General features: G+C 48.8%; 2 protein-coding genes and 1 pseudogene across 2 annotated transcripts in view; all 3 read right to left on the bottom strand.

Annotated features, from left to right (window-relative positions):
* The window catches only part of LOC149470549 (uncharacterized), a 34,522-nt gene extending 24,583 nt beyond the window's left edge, over positions 1–9,939 (bottom strand). The window contains exon 1 of the mRNA XM_089662707.1: positions 9,502–9,939. The gene's annotated coding sequence lies outside the window, so the exon portion shown is untranslated. The remainder of the gene's footprint in view (positions 1–9,501) is intronic.
* Positions 1–15,488, bottom strand: part of LOC149470540 (uncharacterized) — a 699,116-nt gene that overhangs the window by 251,619 nt on the left and 432,009 nt on the right. The window lies entirely within an intron of this gene.
* The window catches only part of LOC149470547 (uncharacterized), a 201,877-nt pseudogene that overhangs the window by 83,347 nt on the left and 103,042 nt on the right, over positions 1–15,488 (bottom strand).

The following is a 15,488-nucleotide window of genomic DNA, read 5'->3' as shown; positions in this document are numbered from 1 at the left end:
AGAGGAGTGTGGGAGGTATGACAGTGATCGGTATGTACAGGAGAGGAGTGTGGAGGTATAACAGTGATTGGTATGTACAGGAGAGGAGTGTGAGAGGTATGACAGTGATTGGTATGTACAGGAGAGGAGTGTGGAGGTATGACAGTGATCGGTATGTACAGGAGAGGAGTACGGAGGTATGACAGTGATTGGTATGTACAGGAGAGGAGTGTGGTGGGTATGACAGTGATCGGCATGTACAGGAGAGGAGTTTGGAGGTATGACAGTGATCAATATGTACAGGAGAGGAGTGTGGAGGTGTGACAGTGATGGGTATGTACAGGAGAGGAGTGTGGAGGTATGACAGTGATAGGTATGTACAGGAGAGGAGTGTGGAGGTATGACAGTGATGGGTATGTACAGGAGAGGAGTGTGGAGGTATGACAGTGATCGGTATGTACAGGAGAGGAGTATGGGGAGTATGACAGTGATCGGTATGAACAGGAGAGGAGTATGGGGAGTATGACAGTGATGGGTATGTACAGGAGAGGATTGTGGGAGGTATGACAGTGATGGGTATGTACAGGAGAGGAGTGTGGGGGGTATTACAGTGATCGGTGTGTACAGGAGAGGAGTGTGAAGGTATGACAGTGAACAATATGTACAGGAAAGGAGTGTGGGGGGTATGACAGTGATCGGTATGTACAGGAGAGGAGTGTAGAGGTATGACAGTGATCGGTATGTACAGGAGAGGAGTGTGGAGGTATGACAGTGATCGGTGTGTAAAGGAGAGGAGTGTAGAGGTATGACAGTGATCGGTATGTACAGGAGAGGAGTACAGAGGTATGACAGTGATGGGTATGTACAGGAGAGGAGTACGGAGGTATGGCAGTGATCGGAATGTACAGGAGAGGAGTGTGGAGGTTTGACAGTGATCGGTGTGTACAGGAGAGGAGTGTAGAGGTATGACAGTGATCGGTATGTACAGGAGAGGAGTACGGAGGTATGACAGTGATCGGAATGTACAGGAGAGGAGTGTGGAGGTATGACAGTGATCGGTGTGTACAGGAGAGGAGTGTGGAGATATGACAGTGATAGGTATGTACAGGCGAGGAGTGTAGAGGCATCACAGTGATGGGTATGTACAGGAGAGGAGTGTGGGAGGTATGACAGTGATGGGTATGTATAGGAGAGGAGTACGGAGGTATGACAGTGATCGGTATGTACAGGAGAGGAGTGTGGAGGTATGACAGTGATAGGTATGTACAGGCGAGGAGTGTAGAGGTATCACAGTGATGGGTATGTACAGGAGAGGAGTGTAGAGGTATAACAGTGATCGGTATGTACAGGAGAGGAGTACGGAGGTATGACAGTGATTGGTATGTACAGGAGAGGAGTGTGGAGGTATGACAGTGATGGGTATGTACAGGAGAAGAGTGTGGAGGTATGACAGTGATAGGTATGTACAGGAGAGGAGTGTGGAGGTATGACAGTGATGGGTATGTACAGGAGAGGAGTGTGGAGGTATGACAGTGATCGGTATGTACAGGAGAGGAGTATGGGGAGTATGACAGTGATCGGTATGTACAGGAGAGGAGTGTGGGAGGTATGACAGTGATGGGTATGTACAGGAGAGGAGTGTGGGGGGTATTACAGTGATCGGTGTGTACAGGAGAGGAGTGTGAAGGTATGACAGTGAACAATATGTACAGGAAAGGAGTGTGGGGGGTATGACAGTGATCGGTATGTACAGGAGAGGAGTGTAGAGGTATGACAGTGATCGGTATGTACAGGAGAGGAGTGTGGAGGTATGACAGTGATCGGTGTGTAAAGGAGAGGAGTGTAGAGGTATGACAGTGATCGGTATGTACAGGAGAGGAGTACGGAGGTATGACAGTGATCGGAATGTACAGGAGAGGAGTGTGGAGGTATGACAGTGATCGGTGTGTACAGGAGAGGAGTGTGGAGGTATGACAGTGATAGGTATGTACAGGCGAGGAGTGTAGAGGCATCACAGTGATGGGTATGTACAGGAGAGGAGTGTGGGAGGTATGACAGTGATGGGTATGTATAGGAGAGGAGTACGGAGGTATGACAGTGATCGGTATGTACAGGAGAGGAGTGTGGAGGTATGACAGTGATCGGTGTGTACAGGAGAGGAGTACAGAGGTATGACAGTGATGGGTATGTACAGGAGAGGAGTGTGGAGGTATGACAGTGATCGGTATGTACAGGAGAGGAGTGTGGAGGTATGACAGTGATCGGTATGTACAGGAGAGGAGTGTGGAGGTATGACAGTGATCGGTATGTACAGGAGAGGAGTACGGAAGTATGACAGTGATCGGTATGTACAGGAGAGGAGTGTGGAGGTGTGACAGTGATGGGTATGTACAGGAGAGGAGTGTGGAGGTATGACAGTGATAGGTATGTACAGGAGAGGAGTGTGAAGGTATGACAGTGATGGGTATGTACAGGAGAGGAGTGTGGAGGTATGACAGTGATCGGTATGTACAGGAGAGGAGTATGGGGAGTATGACAGTGATCGGTATGAACAGGAGAGGAGTATGGGGAGTATGACAGTGATGGGTATGTACAGGAAAGGAGTGTGGGAGGTATGACAGTGATGGGTATGTACAGGAGAGGAGTGTGGGGGGTATTACAGTGATCGGTGTGTACAGGAGAGGAGTGTGAAGGTATGACAGTGAACAATATGTACAGGAAAGAAGTGTGGGGGGTATGACAGTGATCGGTATGTACAGGAGAGGAGTGTAGAGGTATGACAGTGATCGGTATGTACAGGAGAGGAGTGTGGAGGTATGACAGTGATCGGTGTGTAAAGGAGAGGAGTGTAGAGGTATGACAGTGATCGGTATGTACAGGAGAGGAGTACGGAGGTATGACAGTGATCGGAATGTACAGGAGAGGAGTGTGGAGGTATGATAGTGATCGGTGTGTACAAGAGAGGAGTGTGGAGGTATGACAGTGATAGGTATGTACAGGCGAGGAGTGTAGAGGCATCACAGTGATGGGTATGTACAGGAGAGGAGTGTGGGAGGTATGACAGTGATGGGTATGTATAGGAGAGGAGTACGGAGGTATGACAGTGATCGGTATGTACAGGAGAGGAGTGTGGAGGTATGACAGTGATCGGTGTGTACAGGAGAGGAGTACAGAGGTATGACAGTGATGGGTATGTACAGGAGAGGAGTGTGGAGGTATGACAGTGATCGGTATGTACAGGAGAGGAGTGTGGAGGTATGACAGTGATCGGTATGTACAGGCGAGGAGTACGGAAGTATGACAGTGATCGGTATGTAAAGGAGAGCAATGTGGAGGTATGACAGTGATCAGTGTGTACAGGAGAGGAGTGTGGAGGTATGATAGTGATCGGTGTGTACAAGAGAGGAGTGTGGAGGTATGACAGTGATAGGTATGTACAGGCGAGGAGTGTAGAGGCATCACAGTGATGGGTATGTACAGGAGAGGAGTGTGGGAGGTATGACAGTGATGGGTATGTATAGGAGAGGAGTACGGAGGTATGACAGTGATCGGTATGTACAGGAGAGGAGTGTGGAGGTATGACAGTGATCGGTGTGTACAGGAGAGGAGTACAGAGGTATGACAGTGATGGGTATGTACAGGAGAGGAGTATGGGAGGTATGACAGTGATTGGTATGTACAGGAGAGGAGTGTGGAGGTATGACAGTGATCGGTATGTACAGGAGAGCAGTGTGGAGTTATGACAGTGATCGGTGTGTACAGGAGAGGAGTACGGAGGTAAGACAGTGATCGGTATGTACAGGAGAGGAGTGTAGCGGTATCACAGTGATGGGTATGTACAGGAGAGGAGTGTGGAGGTATGACAGTGATCGGTGTGTATAGGAGAGGAGTGTGGAGGTATGACAGTGATTGGTATGTACAGGAGAGGAGTGTGGGGGGTATGACAGTGATCGGTATGTACAGGAGAGGAGTGTGGGGGGTATGACAGTGATCGGTATGTACAGGAGAGGAGTGCGGAGGTATGACAGTGATGGGTATGTACAGGAGAGGAGTGTGAAGGTATGAAATTGATGGGTATGTACAGGAGAGGAGTGTGGAGGTATGAAAGTGATGGGTATGTACAGGAGAGGAGAACAGAGGTATGACAGTGATCGGTATGTACAGGAGAGGAGTGTGGAGGTTTGACAGTGATCGGTATGTACAGGAGAGGAGTGTGGAGGTATGACAGTGATCGGTATGTACAGGAGAGGAGTACGGAGGTATGACAGTGATCGGTATGTACAGGAGAGGAGTGTGGAGGTATGACAGTGATCGTTATGTACAGGAGGAGTGTGGGTTGTATGACAGTGATCGGTATGTACAGGAGAGGAGTGTGGGGGGGCATGACAGTGATCGGTATGTACAGGAGAGGAGTGCGGAGGTATGACAGTGATCGGTATGTAAAGGAGAGGAGTACGGAGGTATGACAGTGATCGGTATGTACAGGAGAGGAGTACGGAGGTATGACAGTGATCGGTATGTACAGGAGAGGAGTGCGGAGGTATGACAGTGATGGGTATGTAAAGGAGAGGAGTGTGGGGGATATGACAGTGATGGATACGTAAAGGAGAGGAGTGTGGAGGTATGACAGTGATCGGTATGTACAGGAGAGGAGTATGGGGGGTATGACAGTGATCGGTATGTACAGGAGAGGAGTGTGGGAGGTATGACAGTGATGGGTATGTACAGGAGAGGAGTGTGGGGGGAATGACAGTGAACAATATGTACAGGAAAGGAGTGTGGGGGGTATGACAGTGATCGGTATGTACAGGAGAGGAGTGTGGGGGATATGACAGTGATCGGTATGTACAGGAGAGGAGTACGGAGATATGACAGTGATCGGTATGTACAGGAGAGGAGTGTGGAGGTATGACAGAGATGGGTATGTACAGGAGAGGAGTGTGGGGGGTATGACAGTGATCGGTATGTACAGGAGCAGAGTACGGAGGTATGACAGTGATGGGTATGTACAGGAGAGGAGTGTGGGAGGTATGACAGTGATCGGTATGTACAGGAGAGGAGTATGGGGAGTATGACAGTGATTGGTATGTACAGGAGAGGAGTATGGGGAGTATGACAGTGATCGGTATGTACAGGAGAGGAGTGTGGGAGGTATGACAGTGATGGGTATGTACAGGAGAGGAGTGTGGGGGGTATTACAGTGATCGGTGTGTACAGGAGAGGAGTGTGAAGGTATGACAGTGAACAATATGTACAGGAAAGGAGTGTGGGGGGTATGACAGTGATCGGTATGTACAGGAGAGGAGTGTAGAGGTATGACAGTGATCGGTATGTACTGGAGAAGAGTGTGGAGGTATGACAGTGATCGGTGTGTACAGGAGAGGAGTGTAGAGGTATGACAGTGATGGGTATGTATAGGAGAGGAGTACGGAGGTATGACAGTGATCGGTATTTACAGGAGAGGAGTGTGGAGGTATGACAGTGATCGGTGTGTACAGGAGAGGAGTGTGGAGGTATGACAGTGATCGGTATGTACAGGAGAGGAGTGTGGAGGTATGACAGTGATCGGTATGTACAGGAGAGGAGTGTAGCGGTATCACAGTGATGGGTATGTACAGGAGAGGAGTACGGAGGTATGACAGTGATGGGTATGTACAGGAGAGGAGTGTGGAGGTATGACAGTGATCAGTGTGTACAGGAGAGGAGTGTGGGGGGTATGACAGTGATCGATATGTACAGGAGAGGAGTGTGGAGGTATGACAGTGATGGGTATGTACAGGAGAGGAGTATGGAGGTATGACAGTGATCGGTATGTACAGGAGAGGAGTGTGGAGGTATGACAGTGATGGGTATGTACAGGAGAGGAGTGTGGAGGTATGACAGTGATCGGTATGTACAGGAGAGGAGTGTGGAGGTATGACAGTGATGGATATGTACAGGAGAGGAGTATGGAGGTATGACAGTGATCGGTATGTACAGAAGAGGATTGTGGGGGTATGACAGTGATGGGTACAAAAAGGAGAGGAGTGTGGAGGTATAACAGTGATCTGTATGTACAGGAGAGGAGTGTGGAGGTATGACAGTGATCGGTATGTACAGGAGAGGAGTGTGGAGGTATGACAGTGATCGGTGTGTATAGGAGAGGAGTGTGGAGGTATGACAGTGATTGGTATGTACAGGAGAGGAGTGTGGGGGGTATGACAGTGATTGGTATGTACAGGAGAGGAGTGCGGAGGTATGACAGTGATCGGTATGTACAGGAGAGGAGTGTGGGGGGTATGACAGTGATCGGTATGTACAGGAGAGGAGTGTGGAGGTATGACAGTGATCGGTATGTACAGGAGAGGAGTACGGAGGTATGACAGTGATCGGTATGTACAGGAGAGGAGTGTGGAGGTATGACAGTGATGGGTATGTAAAGGAGAGGAGTGTGGGGGATATGACAGTAATGGATACGTAAAGGAGAGGAGTGTGGAGGTATGACAGTGATCGGTATGTACAGGAGAGGAGTATGGGGGGTATGACAGTGATCGGTATGTACAGGAGAGGAGTGTGGGGGGTATGACAGTGAACAATATGTACAGGAAAGGAGTGTGGGGGGTATGACAGTGATCGGTATGTACAGGAGAGGAGTGTGGAGGTATGACAGTGATCGTTATGTACAGGAGAGGAGTGTGGGTTGTATGACAGTGATCGGTATGTACAGGAGAGGAGTGTGGGGGGGCATGACAGTGATCGGTATGTACAGGAGAGGAGTGCGGAGGTATGACAGTGATCGGTATGTACAGGAGAGGAGTACGGAGGTATGACAGTGATCGGTATGTACAGGAGAGGAGTACGGAGGTATGACAGTGATCGGTATGTACAGGAGAGGAGTGTGGAGGTATGACAGTGATGGGTATGTAAAGGAGAGGAGTGTGGGGGATATGACAGTGATGGATACGTAAAGGAGAGGAGTGTGGAGGTATGACAGTGATCGGTATGTACAGGAGAGGAGTATGGGGGGTATGACAGTGATCGGTATGTACAGGAGAGGAGTGTGGGAGGTATGACAGTGATGGGTATGTACAGGAGAGGAGTGTGGGGGGTATGACAGTGAACAATATGTACAGGAAAGGAGTGTGGGGGGTATGACAGTGATCGGTATGCACAGGAGAGGAGTGTGGGGGATATGACAGTGATCGGTATGTACAGGAGAGGAGTACGGAGATATGACAGTGATCGGTATGTACAGGAGAGGAGTGTGGAAGTATGACAGTGATGGGTATGTACAAGAGAGGCGTGTGGGGGGTATGACAGTGATCGGTATGTACAGGAGAGGAGTACGGAGGTATGACAGTGATGGGTATGTACAGGAGAGGAGTGTGGGAGGTATGACAGTGATCGGTATGTACAGGAGAGGAGTGTGGGGGATATGACAGTGATCGGTATGTACAGGAGAGGAGTACGGAGATATGACAGTGATCGGTATGTACAGGAGATGAGTGTGGAGGTATGACAGTGATGGGTATGTACAGGAGAGGAGTGTGGGGGGTATGACAGTGATCGGTATGTACAGGAGAGGAGTACGGAGGTATGACAGTGATGGGTATGTACAGGAGAGGAGTGTGGGAGGTATGACAGTGATCGGTATGTACAGGAGAGGAGTACGGAGGTATGACAGTGATCGGTATGTACAGGAGAGGAGTACAGAGGTATGACAGTGATCGGTATGTACAGGAGAGGAGTGTGGAGGTATGACAGTGATGGGTATGTGCAGGAGAGGAGTGTGGAGGTATGACAGTGATGGGTATGTGCAGGAGAGGAGTATGGGGGGTATGACAGTGATCGGTATGTACAGGAGAGGAGTGTGGACGTATGACAGTGATCGGTATGTACAGGAGAGGAGTATGGGGGGTATGACAGTGATCGGTATGTACAGGAGAGGAGTGTGGAGGTATGACAGTGATCGGTATGTACAGGAGAGGAGTATGGGGGGTATGACAGTGATCGGTATGTACAGGAGAGGAGTACGGAGGTATGACAATGATTGGTATGTACAGGAATGAATCAGATGAGGGCAAGGAGGGTGATCGGCACGGTGGGGCAGCAATTACTGGAACTGATCCCCTGTACGGCTCTCTCTGCAGCAGCTGAAAGTCGGCTTCTTCTCCTCTCTCTGGCCGGATTTCAGCTGCAGATAGAGCTATACAAGGGATCAGTTCCAGTAATTGCCCCTCCCCCTTTGCCCCACCACCACACCCATCACCTTCCCTGTGCACCATATGTTTCCTTTTGCTGCCCGGGGCCCCCCACCGCTGCAGTACTTCCGGCTTCCCTCCTCTGCTTCTCTCCCACAGCTAAGAGCACAGGTCCTCTAAATATGTCACACTTAACAGCCCCTTATTCTCCTGAATGAACAGAATGATTGATCAGTACCGAGCACTCACTGTGTTCATTCCTAACTAAATCATATTAAACTTTTTTTGGGGGGAGGGGCCCTATCAGATTGGCTGTATGGGGCCCTGTTGTTTGTAACATCTTCCCTGTTCATACCCTCCACTTGATTCTCCATCTCCTCAATGTGAAGGAAATAGAAGTACAAGTGGAGGCAGTACAAAGGCCCCGGAGAGGAGATTGGTCAGGAAGGGTCTCTGCTCCACCATAACCCTGAATTCTCGGAGTGTCAGGACCCAGCTTCATACCCTCTTGCTCCTCTATCCCCTCAACCCGGAGGAAGTAGAAGTACAAGTGGAGCCAAAGCAATGACTCCAGGAAGGAGTATCAGCATTCTGATGACATTTCTGGGTCTATACTCCACCATAACTCTGGTTCTCGGAGTGTCAGGTCCCAGCGGGTTCTCCTGGTGTCTCTCCTGTTATTCTGTCTCGGACACATCAGAGGAACATGGTGGGAGATCGGCCTGAATGTCCTTCCTAGGAGGGAATACCGGAGCCATTCTGAGGCCCAAATGATGGCCGGCAATGAGGAGGAAACCAACACTGAGAAGTAGATTGTGATGCCGGATTTACTGAAATCCTAGATCAGCAGTTTAGTTCCTCCAACATTTGGAGAACGCGGTGACCCTCTTTATCAAGCTTACAGACAGAGAGAGAAAGACAAATGCCCGCCATAGACGGTTCGAAAATCGGCTGATTTTTTGGATACCCTGTTACTTTGAGATTGATATCTCTAAATGCGCAGTGTGATTGCGCGTCTGGTGAGTGCGCAGTCTTTACACTTTCCCTTATCACCAACCATTTGGACCAGTCATTTGGATCTGGAAGACCCATAGACACCTTATTATTTGGACTATACCTGACACCGTGCACATGGCGGGTCACTGATTAGTGACGCAATACACTTTTAAGTATGTATTTGCACTATGTCACTTTCTCACTTGTTTTTTAGGATTGTTATTTTAATATATTGATGTTTTATTATATTTAGAAGCTGTTTATTAGGCTTGACATATCATATGATGATGATGTTTAAGCACTACACCCTGCTATTATATTATTAAGGAATAGAAACCTGACTTACCTATGTGGTCTGAAGTGGAGGAGATCCCATGCTGGTGGCCGTGTGTATAAGATGGAGACGGAGAACCTGTTTGACTGGTTGGAACCAGCTGTAAAATGTCCGAAAACAGGGAAGTGTTTCATGTACAGGATGTAGCATTTCGTACATCTCACACTGGGATTTCCTGGGTTGGTCTCATAATGAGGAACATGAAAATAACTGATGAATACAGAGGGTGCAGTATGGAGAGCAGAGACTACACCGTGTTCCAAATGATTCTGCAAATGATATTTCCTCATTTCCCTCAATAATTGATGTAAATATCAGTCGGCAGAATTCTCAGGTTATCAGCTATGAAGAGGACAATTCACATTTTATTGAACAAACCTCCTAATGATAACAGGATTTGTGTTCCGGATTATTCCGCACAGGAAGTTTCCAAACACTTTCTAGGTTGTAAAGAACTGAAAATTGTCATTTGTTGTGTTTGCAGCAGATTTACTGAAATCAAAAGCCTTTCAATCAAACTTTTCCCAACATTGTAACTTTGTAAACATTTGAAGCGGTCACGTTACATTGTAACACAGGAGCCCTTATCTGATAGCAGATCACAAGTCTGGCATCCATTGAACTTGGGAGTTTTCGGACAGTTTCTGCTTGAATTTGTTTGCAAGATGTCAGAATAGCCTCCCAGAGCTGCTGTTTGGATGTAAACTGCCTCCCACCCTCATAGATCTTTTGCTTGAGGATGCTCCAAAGGTTCTCAATAGGATTGAGGTCAGGGGAGGATGGAGGCCACACCATGACTTTCTCTCCTTTTATCCCCATAGCAGCCATTGATGCAGAGGTATTCTTTGCAGCATGAGATGGTGCATTGTCATGCATGAAGATGATTTTATTACGGAAAGCATAGTTCTTCCTTCTGTACCAGGGAAGAAAGTGGTCAGTCATTAACTCCACATACTTTGCAGAGGTCATCTTTACACCTTCGGGGACCCTAAAGGGGCTGACCAGCTCTGTTCCCATGATTCCAGCCCAAAACATGACTCCACCACCGCCTTGCTGACGTCGTAGCCTTGTTGGAACAGGGTGGCCGTCCACCAACCATCCACTACTCCATCCATCTGGACCATCCAGGGTTGCACGGCACTCATCAGTGAACAGGACTGCTTGAAAATGAGTCTTCATGTATTTTTCTGCCCAATGCAGCCGTTTCTGCTTGTGAGCATTGGTTAGTGGTGGCCGAATAGAAGGTTTATGCACAGTTGCAGGACTCTGGAGGACTCTACACCTTGATGTCCGTGGGACTCCAGAGGCACCAGCAGCTTCAAATATCTGTTTGCTGCTATGTAATGGGATTGTAGCAGCTGCTCTCTTGATCCGATGCCTGGATCTGGCAGAAATCTTCCTCAATGTGCCTTTATCTGCACCAACCCGTCTGTGCTCTGAATCAGCCACAAATCTCTTCATAGTGCGATGATCACGCTTACGTTTTCCTGAAATATCGAATGTTTTCATCCCTCGTCCAAGGCATCAAACTATTTCACTCTTTTCAGCAGCAGAAAGATCCTTTTTCTTCCCCATATTGCTTGAAAATGGTGCTCTGCTTAACCCCTCCCCCTCCGGAGGACTTACCCTCCTTAATGACCACGCCTCTTTTTGCTACTCAGCGCTGCACTAATTCAACTGATAATTGCACGGTCGGGCAACGCTGCACCCAAACAAAATTTACGTGCTTTTTTTCACACAAATAGAGCTTTCTTTCGTTGGGATGTCATCACCTGTGCGCTTTTTATTTTTCATGCTATAAACAAAAAAAATCAAAAATTTTGAAGAAAAACAATATTTGTTACTTTCAGCTATAAAATATATAAAGTAACCTCAAAGTTAGTTATAAATTTCACCAAAATGTCTCCCACTCCATGTTTATGGGAAAAGGACCCCAATAAGTGGATATTGATTGCTTTGTGTGACCGTTATATCGTCTGCAGACTATGGGAGAGATACTGCAATTTACGCCTTTTTTTGCTATACAGCACTGCCTAGTTTAACGGACAATTGCACGGTCATGCAACACTGCACCCAAATTAAATTTACATCCTTTTTTTCCCACAAATTGAGCTTTCTTTTGGTGGTATTCGATCGCCTGTGCGGTTTTTATTTTTTGCACTATAAAAAAAAGTCTGAGAATTTTGAAAAAAAAACAAAACAATATTTTGGACTTTTGCTATAAAACATGTCCGGTAAAAAAATGTAAAAATCAAATTTAGTCATAAATTTCGACCAAAATGCATTCTGCGACATGTCTTTGCTAAAAGAAATCCCAATACGTGTAAATGAATTGGTTTACGTGAAAGTTATAGCGTCTACAAATGGCGGGAAAGATAGTGGGATTTTTTTTTTTAATTATACTAACGGTGGCGAACAGCGACTTATGGCGGTCATCAGCGATTTATGACAGTGATCAGTGACTTATGGCGGTGATCAGCGATTTATGACAGTGAACAGCGACTTATGGCAGTGATCAGCGATTTATGACAGTGAACAGTGACTTATGGCGGTGATCAGCGATTTATGACAGTGATCAGCGACTTATGGCGGTGATCAGCGATTTATGACAGTGATCGGCGACTTATGGCGGTGATCAGCGATTTATGACAGTGATTAGCGACTTATGGCGGGACTGCGGCGGACATTCTGACACTGGGAGGAACTGACTTGGGGTTACTGACATCCCCAGTGACACCAATACAGTGATGAGTGCAAAAAAAAACACTGCCACTGCTACTAATGGCACTGGGGAGGAAGGGGTTCACTTTTGAAAGGGTTAACTGTGTGAGGGGAGTGTTTTACTAGGGGGCGGGGGTGTGTACTGCACAGGGACACGCTGATCCCGGGAGATAAAGTCTTCTCTCAGGATCAGCCTGCTCTGAACTGACAGATGACAGAGCTGCAATGTAAACACTGCCGCCGTGCTATCTGTCAGTGATTACCGGTAATCGCCGGGAGTCGGCGGGTAATGACCGGCTGGGATCCGGTGATGGCCTCCCGCTGCCTCCATCAACGGGACGGGTAGGGCGGGCACACGACTCTCGGGCGCCTCCTACCTGTTTTGCACAGCAACGTTAAAAGACAGGTGCCGCTCTGCCACAGTAAAAACACTGTGTGAGGAACTGTCCCTGTGTGATCACATTTTGCCCTTTCTGTTCTGGTTTTCTCCCCTTTGTAAAGCTGGACATGTTTCACAGACATTCTACACTGTTTAGGGAAATGTGACCTTGTAGTCTTTCACTTCTAATAGAGTTCATACTGTATTGTTAGTTGTTGGGTTTGTTGTGGGTGGGGAAAACCCGGTGCCAGGCTGTCTGGTGGGGGTGGGGTTGAAGCTGTATATACTGAGCTGTGTTTAATAAAGAGTCATTCATTATTCACCCTACACGAAGTTCCGACTCGTGGTTTTGGGTAGAGCAAAAGGGAGGGTTTTTAGGTATAATATCTGCCTTGGGAGAGTGCTGGAAGACTTGCTGGAAAAGAGAACCATTGGGTGGGACATATCGCTCTGCACGAGGAAGCCCAGGCAGAACGGTTCCGCCACAATTGGTTGGCAGCGGTGGGATCTTTCCTCATTGCGGAGAAAGTCCAAACTAGCAACCAGGACCCCATCTTTTTCACGGAGACGTCCCTGCTCAGCCAGATGGATATATGGGACCTCCGGAAGCCAGCCCTCCAAAGCCTGCTTGTTGCTCGGGGAGGTATCGCTGGCTCCAAGACCAGAGAGGAACTGTTGGGCGAGATTATGGCCCTAGACCAAGCGGATGCGCACCCCACTTTACCTGATGCACCCTCCGCTATGCTTGAAGCAAACACTGCTCTGCCAGAAGAGAACTCCGCTTCACAGGAGGAGTTAGAGGAACAGAGCAGCTCATCAGCCCCTGAAACACCAGGCCCACTTAGCACCACACAGAGACCCCTATACCATTCGGATTTACAACAAGAGGTGGAGTGGCGTTTGGCTCTGTTCGGCAGCGCTCCCACCTCCGAACAGATTTCCAAGGCCCTAGACTGCGGCTTAGTCACTCCCGGTCATCAACCAAGGACTTGGTCTGGGAGAGGATTACCTCCCGCCTTCTCCAGACTGCAACCGGACCAAAGAAAATTCCCTACGCTGTTTTTAAAACTTTCTCAGAGGCGGATGGGGACATTGACAGCTTTCTTCAGGACTTTGAACGGTTGTGCACCATCCATGGTGTGGCAGCCCAAGACCGGGTCCCCATTTTGAGCAGCAAGCTAACCGGTCGGGCTGCAGATGCATTCAGAACTGTAACCGACAGCTACTGCTTGGATTATGATTTTGTTAAGGAACACTTGCTGGCTTCTGCCAGGGGTGCCGGGGGACGGACAGTCCCAGCTGAGTGTAACGGATGTAGATAACAGCACACGGCTGCCTCCCAAGGAACAGGCCCGCCAACTGCTCCAAGAACACCGAGGGCTGTTCTCGTCTTTGCCTGGTTACACCACCACAACTATCCACCGGGTAGACACGCAGGGTCAGGCCCCCCTGAAGCAGGCAGCCTACCAAGTTCCTCAGTCCATCAGAGAAGGGATGAGAAGAGAGATTAAGGAAATGTTAGATTTAGGTGTGATAGAACCCTCTGACAGTCCCTGGGCCTCCCCAGTAGTTCTGGTACCCAAGAAGGACAGAACCATCCGGTTCTGTGTGGACTACCGCAGGCTCAATGACCGGACCGTGACTGATGCATACCCCATGCCCCGGATAGACGAGCTGCTGGACCGGATGGCCAGAGGTCATTTTCTTACCACTATCGATCTCTGCAAGGGGTACTGGCAGATTCCGCTGGATGCGGACGCGGTACCAAAGTCAGCATTCATCACCCTGTTCGGCTTGTACCAGTCCAGGGTCATGCCGTTTGGGATGAAGAATGCCCCAGCTACCTTTCAGAGAATGGTAGATAACCTGCTGGATGGACTGCAGGAATTCTCCTGTGCCTATCTAGACGATATAGCTATCTACAGTGATAGTTGGGAGGATCATCTCCAACATCTCAGGGAAGTGCTTGATTGCATCGGGCAAGCAGGGCTGACCATCCGACCTGACAAATGCCACGTTGGGGTGTCCAAGGTCCAATATCTAGGACATCGGGTAGGATGTGGGAAGCAACGACCGGCACCTGCAAAGGTGGAAGCGGTAGCAAATTGGCCCACTCCCCAAACCAAGACCCAGGTCCTTGCCTTCCTAGGCACTGCGGGGTACTACCGTAAATTCATCCCCAACTACAGCGCCATTGCTAAACCCCTAACGGATCTGACCCGGAAGAATCTGCCCCGACAGGTTGTGTGGTCCCCAGAGTGTGAAACTGCTTTCCAAAAGCTCAAACATGATCTAATCCATGCTCCCGTTTTGGCTGCTCCTGACCCTTCCAAACGGTTTTGTGTTCACACCGATGCCTCCACCTTTGGATTGGGCGCTGTTCTGAGCCAAATCGGGGATGACGGGAACGACCATCCAGTGGCCTACCTAAGTAGAAAGTTGTTACCCCGAGAGGTGGCCTACGCTGCTGTGGAGAAAGAGTGCCTTGCCTTAGTATGGGCCCTCAAGAAATTGCAGCCCTACCTGTACGGGCGCTCCTTCACCGTACTCACCGATCACAACCCCATGGTATGGCTAAACCGGGTCTCCGGGGACAATGGTCGTCTGCTTCGGTGGAGCTTGGCCCTCCAACCCTATAACTTTACAATCCAGTACTGACCGGGGAAGCAAAACGCCAATGCAGATGGGTTGTCCCGGCAAGCCGAGTTGGAGAAGTAACCCTCTGAACCGACCAGCCCCAAGCGGACCCGTTTGAAGGTCTCGCCGGGTCTGGCGGGTGTTACACAACGGGGGAGCTTTGTGAGGAACTGTCCCTGTGTGATCACATTTTGCCCTTTCTGTTCTGGTTTTATCCCCTTTGTAAAGCTGGACATGTTTCACAGACATTCTACACTGTTTA

This window comes from Staurois parvus, unplaced genomic scaffold, assembly GCF_062004578.1.
Source record: "Staurois parvus isolate SC_StPar_1 unplaced genomic scaffold, SC_StPar_1.0 ptg000039l, whole genome shotgun sequence".
NCBI classification, from domain to species: Eukaryota; Metazoa; Chordata; class Amphibia; order Anura; family Ranidae; genus Staurois; species Staurois parvus.
The sequence above is the reverse complement of the archived record's forward strand: the minus strand, read 5'-3'. Positions and strand labels throughout refer to the sequence as shown.